At 38.7% G+C, this 9,129-nt stretch overlaps 1 pseudogene; it reads left to right on the top strand.

Moving 5' to 3' along the window:
• Positions 1 to 1,593: 1,593 nt before the first annotated feature.
• On the top strand, positions 1,594 to 5,552 carry LOC101837564 (annotated as a pseudogene).
• Positions 5,553 to 9,129: the final 3,577 nt, after the last annotated feature.

Raw genomic sequence — 9,129 nt, 5'->3', positions numbered from 1 at the left:
ATGGTTTCTAATTCAAATTTTAAAAAGTTCTCAAAAGAAAAAGAAAAAAAGAATTTATAGGTGTAGTTTCTGATATTACAGAAGGCACAGACTCACAGAAAACTCCCTGCTCTTCTGGCTCTTAGAGTCTTTCTGCCCCCTCTTCTGCAATGTTCTCTGAGCCTTTGGTATGCGACTGCTTTGTAGATGGATCTACTGAGTTTGGGCTCCACAACTCTGAATTCTGCTTGGTTACAATTTTCTGTAGTGTTCTCAGTCAGTTGTTTGAAAAGTTTCCTTAATGGAGGGTGATGATTACATTTATCTATCTAGATTCACCTTTGAAATAATACTCTGGACATACTTGTACAGGGTTACCTTGATTGTGATAATTTTGTAAGAAAACCCTAGTCAGGGGATCCTGGGCTGTGTGAAATGGAAAAAAGGAATTGAGTGACAGAGGGCATATAGTCTTTGCTGCCTGTTTTGGATTGTAGGTGCCGTGTTACCAGCTACTTTGAGCTCGTGAAGCATTGATGTCTCTGCCATGGTGGGCAATAACTTGAAACAGTTTCTCTTAAGTTTCTTTCATCACAGTGACCAAGAGTAAAAGAAACTATGATAACATTTCTTTAGGCTATTATTCAAGACATAGCATATATAATAAGAATGATCTTTCCTAGTAGTTGTTAGGTTAAGATGCATTAGTTTGTTGAGTTCTGCTTATACATTTTAGATATTGAATAGATCCCTTAATCACCTTTGTTTTCAGGAGTCTTCTAGGTCTTGAAAACAATAGGATAGTATTTTCTGGAGTTATCCTAACATGACAATAAGATGGTTGAGTGGTGACAATACCAAAAGAAAATGTTGTAAACCTCCATATATCCTGGTCAATCTATGTTATCCTCCAGGGCAGACACTGTAGAAGTGTTTCTCAAGGTGGTTGTCTCTCCATCTCCTACTTCCTGCTTGCACAGGAAGCCTACACACTGTGTATGAATAGAGATTTTGGAAGTCTCATTATATTTTGATTTCTGTATTTTTCATCTTGTTTTCAAATCTCTTTTTAAAATATCTAGTCTTTCTTCTTTTTTTTTGCTTTTGATCATGAGAGAATATATTCCATCATGAATAGTTTCATTTCTCTGACAAGTGGATTTTGCCACTACAGATAATTGATATTGGTGAGTCACAAACTGATTTTTCTGCCTTCATGTTCATGTAACCTATATAACTCTAACCAAGTCTCCTACATTACAAACACAAATGCCTATTTGGATTCCCAGTAAAGAAAGGCTTACTACCTTAATTTTCACCCTGTGTTATCTCTATATTTCATCATGAATGATGAAGTCTGATTACAATATCTCCCTGATGGATAAAAAGACTACAGTCACCTTCCTTAGTAACTCTTTAGTAACTATGGACATACCAAATTTAAGTCCCAAATTCATGACAATTTTCTTACATTTCCTCCTAAGCAGGATATTCTGTTTTAAGATATGGAAAGACAAATATAGTCTAGGCAGAATTACAGTGACTTTTAAGGTGCATATTTTTATCATGGCTTCTTTTTACTTAAAGGGAAATATCACATGGGTCTATGGCCCAATGTTAGAAAATGCAAATATTTCCAACACAAGAGTAGCTTCGTCTGATCAGCTTCATGGAGCTATGTTGGATAGAAAATTTGGCTGTCTCTTGAGGAAGACGAAACTAGTAACAAGTCCTACTTGTACCATATTGGGGTAGCATGGTCCATGCTTGTCATTTGAGTGCATGTACTACAGATTGACAAACTGTTTTCATCATAACGCAGCAAAGAAGCTAAAAAGCAATACTAAATCAAGCAATCAGGTCAAATCAGTCCAAGAAGTACTATAGGAAGGATGAGGATGAAGGAAGAGAAGCCAGATTAATCATTGCTGTATTTGTTTCCTAAGACATAAGCAGGACAAATGGAAAGATTCAAGTGAAGAATTTGGTCGTTTAAAAAAAGTCAGTTATTTACTCCTTATCAACAATTAAAAAGAACATTCCTGGACATTTTCCTTCTTCTTAGGTACTGACTAGATACTCAGGAAATGAAAAGCCTCAAAGTTATCAAATCATACACCGTGTGATTCTGAATTCCAAATAAGAACATATTCAGCAAATTAATTATTACAGCAAATATCTGAAATGAGTTTAATTTTATATGAAGGGTATGAGCTATGGAGTGCCTGGCTCCTTATATAGAGATAAAGGAAATGTCACAAAGCTTTCTCAGAAGCCTTCCATACTGACTGACCAATAATATGTCTTTTCTTTGATAGAAGAGGCAGAGTGTCTATGAACCAGGTCCTCTTAGAATTTATTATATAGCCTAGGCTAGCCTCAAAACTATGATCCTACTGACTTATATTCATGAGTACTAGAGACATTATATGTCAACAATACTGGAAAATATTTTTAAGAATTTATGGTTATCTCCATGTGAGATGATATAATTTTCTCATTTATAATTCTAAGTTGTATATATTGTCTGCCCTTTGCATTCCACACCCCATGCTTTGTGTGTGTGTGTGTGTGTGTGTGTGTGTGTGTCTGTGTGTGTCCATATGAAATCAAGGAACACATAAAACTAAAATCTTTGAACAGATTGTAAAACCAGATATAAAATTCAAGAAAGCAAGCTCTGGTTGTTCTGAGAGAGCCTACACACCATTAAAAATTCACCTCCAAATCTTCAAAATACTCATTTCATTTTCTTATTGCTTTTAAGTTAAGTTAGCCGAAATAGCATAAGCAAATCACTTTATACTAATTATCACTGTTAATAATATGGTAGTTGTTTTATATGTTTTAATTTGTGAATACTTTATTATTAAAAGAAGAAATCTACCATTTGACTATTGTCCCTTCTTCAAAACAAAAACAAACCAATGGAACTACTCTATTTTTCTTGGAAGATTTTATATTTTTCTATTGAAGTATTCTACTTCCTTCCACTTCTCATTTACGGTCCTCACTCCTTACCTACTGTATCTTCCAACTGCACATCTGCATTTCATGTTTTCAGAGAATCTCCCTATGTTTATCCGTGTAGAAAAGAATGGCCTCAAGTTCCTAGAGATTCACCTGCCTTTGCCTCCTGAGTGCTATCACTAAAAGCATGGGCTATCATGATGGGCCCACATACTCTTTGTGTTGGTATTAGAAATTCCCTAAGTCCAGTTAGTGTGGCTCTATATGCATGTATGTGGGACAGTCCTCCTGACAGTAGGCAACCTGTAAGCGGTCATATCTCTAAAGAAGAGTATAGTTTCTCTGCCAAGCATGTGAACCCCAAACATGGATGACAGTGAAAGAGAAGTAGGGATTCTCTAAGGGCTACAGGTTGAAGTGGAGGATAGAACCATTAAGACAAAGAAAGGGTAGGGGATGTGTTAGCAAAACTAAGGATATATGGAGACTATTAAGGAAATTCATAGTTTGTAAGCTAATTAAAAATATTATACAAGGGTTGGGAAGATTTCTTAGCTTCTAAAAACACGTACCATTCCTCCAGAAGACCAGAGTTCCGTTCACTCACACTAGTCACTCACAATTGCCTATAATTCCAGCTGCAGGGCATCTGATTCTCTGTTTTCGCCACCATGGGCACCATACTTATGGACCCACACTCAAACACACAGCAATATATATATTGAAAAATAAATATAGTTTAAATTGTGTGTGTGTGTGTGTGTGTGTGTGTAACAGAGTTTCATCAGAAGTACCATGTATACATTGGTAGGTAAGAAGGTAATACTGCTTCTAGAAAATATGGGGCTCGGGCCTATCTCCTCATATGAGTGTACTCAGACAAGGGGGAGTCATATGGCAAAAATGTCAATTTGCCAGCTGTGTTGAGAGTTCCCATTCAACTGGATATTGTGAACTTTGTTCTCACCACCTTGAGGAAAAACAGCTGACAACTCTATGACGCCAATGAATTTGTAGGTAATCAGACCTGTGCTGAGTCTTGGGGCACTGGCAGAGCTGTGACTTGAATTCCCATAGTTCGCGGTGATGGGACCCACCATTCAAGGCAGGGTGCCTTTGAATTTAAGTGTCAGGGAGGCCATATGTTTGCACAAACCAAAACCTGGCAACATTGACATCACTGAGTAAACACAACTCAAAAGCAATATGCCATCTGTTCTGCCATGGTTGCCTCGGACTTACCAGCTTTGGTGATGTCTAAAGGTCATCATATTGAGGAAGTTCCTGAGCTTCCTTTGGCAGTTAAAGAAAAGACTGAAGGTTGCCAGAAGACCAAGGATGCTGTTTATCTGCTTAAGAAACTTAAAGCCTCTCAGAAAATGAGAGCTGGCAAGGGCAAAATGACAAACTGAAGACGTATCCAGAGCAGGGGTCCCTGCATCATCTATAAAGAAGATAATCGTATCATCGAGGCCTTCAGAAACATCCCTGGTATTACTCTGCTTCATGTAAGCAAGCTGAACATTTTGAAACTTGCCCCTGATGAGCATGTGGGATGTTTCTGCATTTGGGCTGAAAGTGCCTTCCAGAAATTAGATGAACTGTATGGCATTTAGCATAAGGCTGCTTCCCTCAAGAGTAACTGCAACCTTCCTATGCACAAGAGGATGACCATGGGCCTTAGCAGAATCTTGAAAAGCCCAAAGATACAAAGAACCCTCTGAGCATCACACCAGAAGATTCAGCAGAGAGTCTTGAAGAAGAATCCACTGAAGAACATGAAAATCTCGTCGACACTCAACCCTTACATAAAGACTGCCCGCCCAGGAATACCATTCTTCGCCAGGCCAGAAGTTGTTGTGCCCAAATTCTGAACCCCCAAATCACCAAGAGGCCCATTTTGATGCAAAAGCAAAGAGTCTTTTATTGTAGATGTTTAACGAGCTAACCCCATTAGCTCAGGCCCTTCACCCTGCCACCATGGCGAATGGCTGGAGAAATAACCCAAGCAACCTCAAGGCAGGGATCTTAAAGGGCAGCATAAGGAGAGTGTCTAGGGGTATGAAACAGTCTCAGGATTGGTGCACTTCCAGGTTTGGGTGACCCGCCCTGTATTGATTGGTCAACTGGTTGTTATGGCCCATAGGCCCTCCCAGGGCAGTTGCTATGCTCTGCAGGTTACTGTTGTGCACTGTCCATAAATCACATCCAGAGCCATAAAGCACAGCCCCTCCAGCTAACTTCTGATTGGTTCCTTGCCACGAGGAGGGCATCTGACCTTAGTGACCAGGACAGGAACAGCAAGGTCAGCCAAGCACATGTTAGCCTGTAATGGCTGCTAAAATGGGGGACTGGTCACTACAAAGTCACAAACTCCGAGTGAAGAAACTAGGAGCAGCAGCGGTGGCACTGGCAGCCAAATCGGAGAAAGGGGCAGCAGAGAAGGGGGACTGCAGAAGACTGCAAATAGTAGGAAGCCCTTAGATGTCAGGAAACAGAAGAAGACTGGAGGGAACAGGGCTGCAACTACCAAGAAACCAGCTGCTGGGAAGAAAGTAGTTGAAGAGAAACCTATTGCAGAAGAGAAAAAGCTTGCTGTTTAAACTATTAAAACATATTTCATTCCATAGAGCAAATAGCGACAGCATATTTGAATAAAAATCCAATCAAAGATTAAAAAAGAAGAAAACATGGGGCATCAAATGAAATTTCAGTGCCAGACACAGAATGCTTCCATATGAGTTAAAGTCTCTCTCACATTTTTCTTGGCATTCTGTCCCTAAATTAACAAATGAAATATATGGCTGCTGAATGGACCACCAATGAATTGAGTAGACTAGATCACAAACACAACTTATGTAATGGTTTCATGTCTCAGAGACATGTGAAGAAAGATGTGTCCTGATGCTTCATTGCCAACCATTTTATTCACAGTACAGTTTTCTCAGAAATCAAAGCTGTGCTTGTAATCTATGTCTGCTAACTGTGGCTTGATGGGAATAATCATAGTAAGAATACAGAGCATGAAATATAAATCATTTATTTAAGTTCTATTCTTCAGAAATAAAGTGGGGATTCCTAAACGTCTCTCAAGTGGGAAGGAATTATTCTAATAAAGACAAAATAAACAAACATTTTTAAATTATTAAATATATTATGATACAATAAATTATTAAGATGCCATATGCTTAGGAACATTATATCTGCTCATGTCATTCATAAATGATATAAGTCAGAGGTCATGGTATATGTAAATATCTGGGCACATAGATAGTTTTCTAAATTCTCTGTAACACCCAAAGTGATAATAATTAAGCAACGTAAGTAAAACATCTAGAACCTAAGATGGTATGAATAATAGATTTTAAAAAGAGAAAATAAATGAAATGAAGGCATTATGAAGAAGGAGAAATATCACATGGAATGAGACCAGAGGAATTATGATGGCCTCTGTTCAGTCAGGAAAATGATGTAAAGCTAGCCAATTTTGCCTATTGATCATTCTCCTAACTTTAATGTGCTGAAACCCCACGTTTAGAAGATGATAGTGCCTGTTGAAATCTCTAGGTAACAGTTACAGAAATTCTGAAGCTCTGTAATTCAGCACTGAGGAAACTTTTCACAGTTTTGTACACAGGAAAGGGGACGTAGGTGAAAGACTGCCATCACTGTATCATGTCCCCAGGAAGTCTACAAACTGAGACAAAAGCAAGTGCCAACTGACAATTGGGCTCAAACTGAAAGCAAAGTTTAGAACTTCTGCCCATTAATGCTGGCCCATACCTAATCACAAGGTCACATCTAACTACATAGGAAAAAGACAGTCTCTCAGTGTGTTCAAGAATAAACAGAACTTTGTAAATTATTCCCCAGTATCTGGCACACAAATGAGTATAAAGAGCTCGTTTTGAATCCTCACAGACTTTTTCCTTCAGCAGTCAATGAGAAGCTCCATCTTGTCCATCTCATTATGACTTAGCAGATCTGGTAAGAAGTGTGATTTCTTATAGATTTCCAGATGACCTTTGTTCTGTTGGCCCACAGGCCTCAGGACTCTAGTGTAGTAAATCTGGTAATTACATAAAAGCAAACACACCAACTATCATGCAAAAATCAGAGTCCATCAAATAAAGTATAATAAGTGTGTATATACATATATATCACATAAATAATATGTGTAAAATGAAATGTTCACTTACTTTGTATGTTCTTTCTTTGAACCTTGATTCTGCATTGCTGATAAGCAAAGCGAGTGTGACAACGCAAAATTCCCCTAGACTCACAAGTGTGCAGATTTATGACAAACTGTCTTCAGAATGCTTTGGTCTCAATAGTGGAGCAGTGTTTTAAATATATCATGAATTATACTGTTGTTGCATTATCACTGGCTGGAGGTAAATAATATTCTATTGGAAAGGAAATAACGACTGCTCTTCTAAGATTCCATACAAGGAAGAGGAACTTTCTATTGCATGGGACATTTTTACCATTATTGTTATCATTATTCCATTTTGACATCTGCTACTGAGGCAAAGAAAAACACAGTTAGCACACACACAATCCTAATTAAGTCTCATAACACAGAGTCACGTATATTTCAAGAAATTATATGTAAAGATGTGTATATACATACAGACAGACACATTCATACTCATGCATACTGTTCGGTCTACCATCTGCTGTAGCCAAAGAATAGCTGTCATGCAATCAGTATGATTTATGCATGAGAAGACCGAGCAGACACCATAACAGGCTGCTCAGTCTTCTCTAAGAGATCAGGCCTAAATTTCAGTTTCCTGAGACTGAGCAAGCAGTTTTTGAGAAAAAGCCACGAACAAAGGATAATCAATCTCCAACAACCCCTACAGCAAGGATGAGGGGACCTGGTATATGTAGTACCATGCCTGAGCCAGTCCCCAAAGTCAGTGTGTACCAGGCCAGCCAGCCTCCTTAATAAGCTCAAGGTAATAACCAAATATGGACAAAGCCTGGGAGTTGTTCAGGCCTGCCCCCAAATGGAAAACTATAGCCCTATGCAGCCCCTAACTATCCCTAGCCAATTAGAAATTACTAATATGATTGTCACTTGCTTAAGCCAATTGCAGATAAAATAACCTAACTGCCCGAGGAACTCCCCTTCTTCTGTGCTTTAAAGCAGCCCACACGTGCCACTCGGGGTCTTGCCTTTGGGATGGCAGGACCCAGCATGCTGGAATACAAATGCTCTTGATGATCTTGATGACCGCATATGTGGATGATAGTCTTTTGTGGGACTTTTCCAGGAAGGTCCCTGACAATGCACTCAAAGGCACTCATATGATCACAGACTCAAACATTTCATGAGGATTTTCATGCCTATTACACTTACTTTCTAGCTATCTCTAGCTTGTAACAAATACATATCACTTCTCATATCGTGTCTATAACTTAAACCATGAAGTCAGAGTATGTTGATTCTGGTTTATCTATCTACTCCCTTAAGACCTGAAATTAGTTAGAAAAGAGAATTAAAGAGGAAGAAAAAAAAGCAAGCTGTACGTATAGCCTTCTTTTATAGACTAAAACTGTTTAATTTTAGAAGTCATCTTGTGAAATTTTACACATCAAGAATATTATGCCCAGATCTTGAAGTCCCCCAAAGACCACCAAGGAGTCCAAGTTGCATATGCAAAAGCAAAGAGCCTTTTTTTTTAAGCTCTAGCTCTGAGTATCTGACACAGCAGTATGATAGGAGAGTGTCTAGCTCAATTGGAGTGGGGTAAGGCATGGACTGGGGTAAGGGGATTTTTAAGGTTCAGACCCATGACTGGCTGTCTAGAGGTGTCTTGGTGAAAGGAGATATGTGCCTGTTGGGCTAAGGGACATCTGGTGATATCTATAATAGTTGAAATGTTAGGTATTTCCTTTGGAACTTTAGATATTTTCTCTTGGATATTGATTGGCCCATTCCTGGGTGGTACCAGGTTTTTTTTTTTCTGGAATTAGGCCTTACCTGCTAGTAAACCTAAACTCAGGCAGGTCTACTCCCTGACTGGTTTTTAACAAACCTGTCATGGCAGCTGTGTGGCTAAGCCACCCTAGACCCCCCAAAGAACTGATAGCTTCTTTTTCCTATATGAGAAACCCACTTTAAATATGGGCAAAAATAAAGATTTCATGTACATACTAATTATTTCATAA

This window comes from Mesocricetus auratus, unplaced genomic scaffold, assembly GCF_017639785.1.
Source record: "Mesocricetus auratus isolate SY011 unplaced genomic scaffold, BCM_Maur_2.0 Super-Scaffold_100015, whole genome shotgun sequence".
Taxonomy (NCBI): Eukaryota; Metazoa; Chordata; class Mammalia; order Rodentia; family Cricetidae; genus Mesocricetus; species Mesocricetus auratus.
The sequence above is the reverse complement of the archived record's forward strand: the minus strand, read 5'-3'. Positions and strand labels throughout refer to the sequence as shown.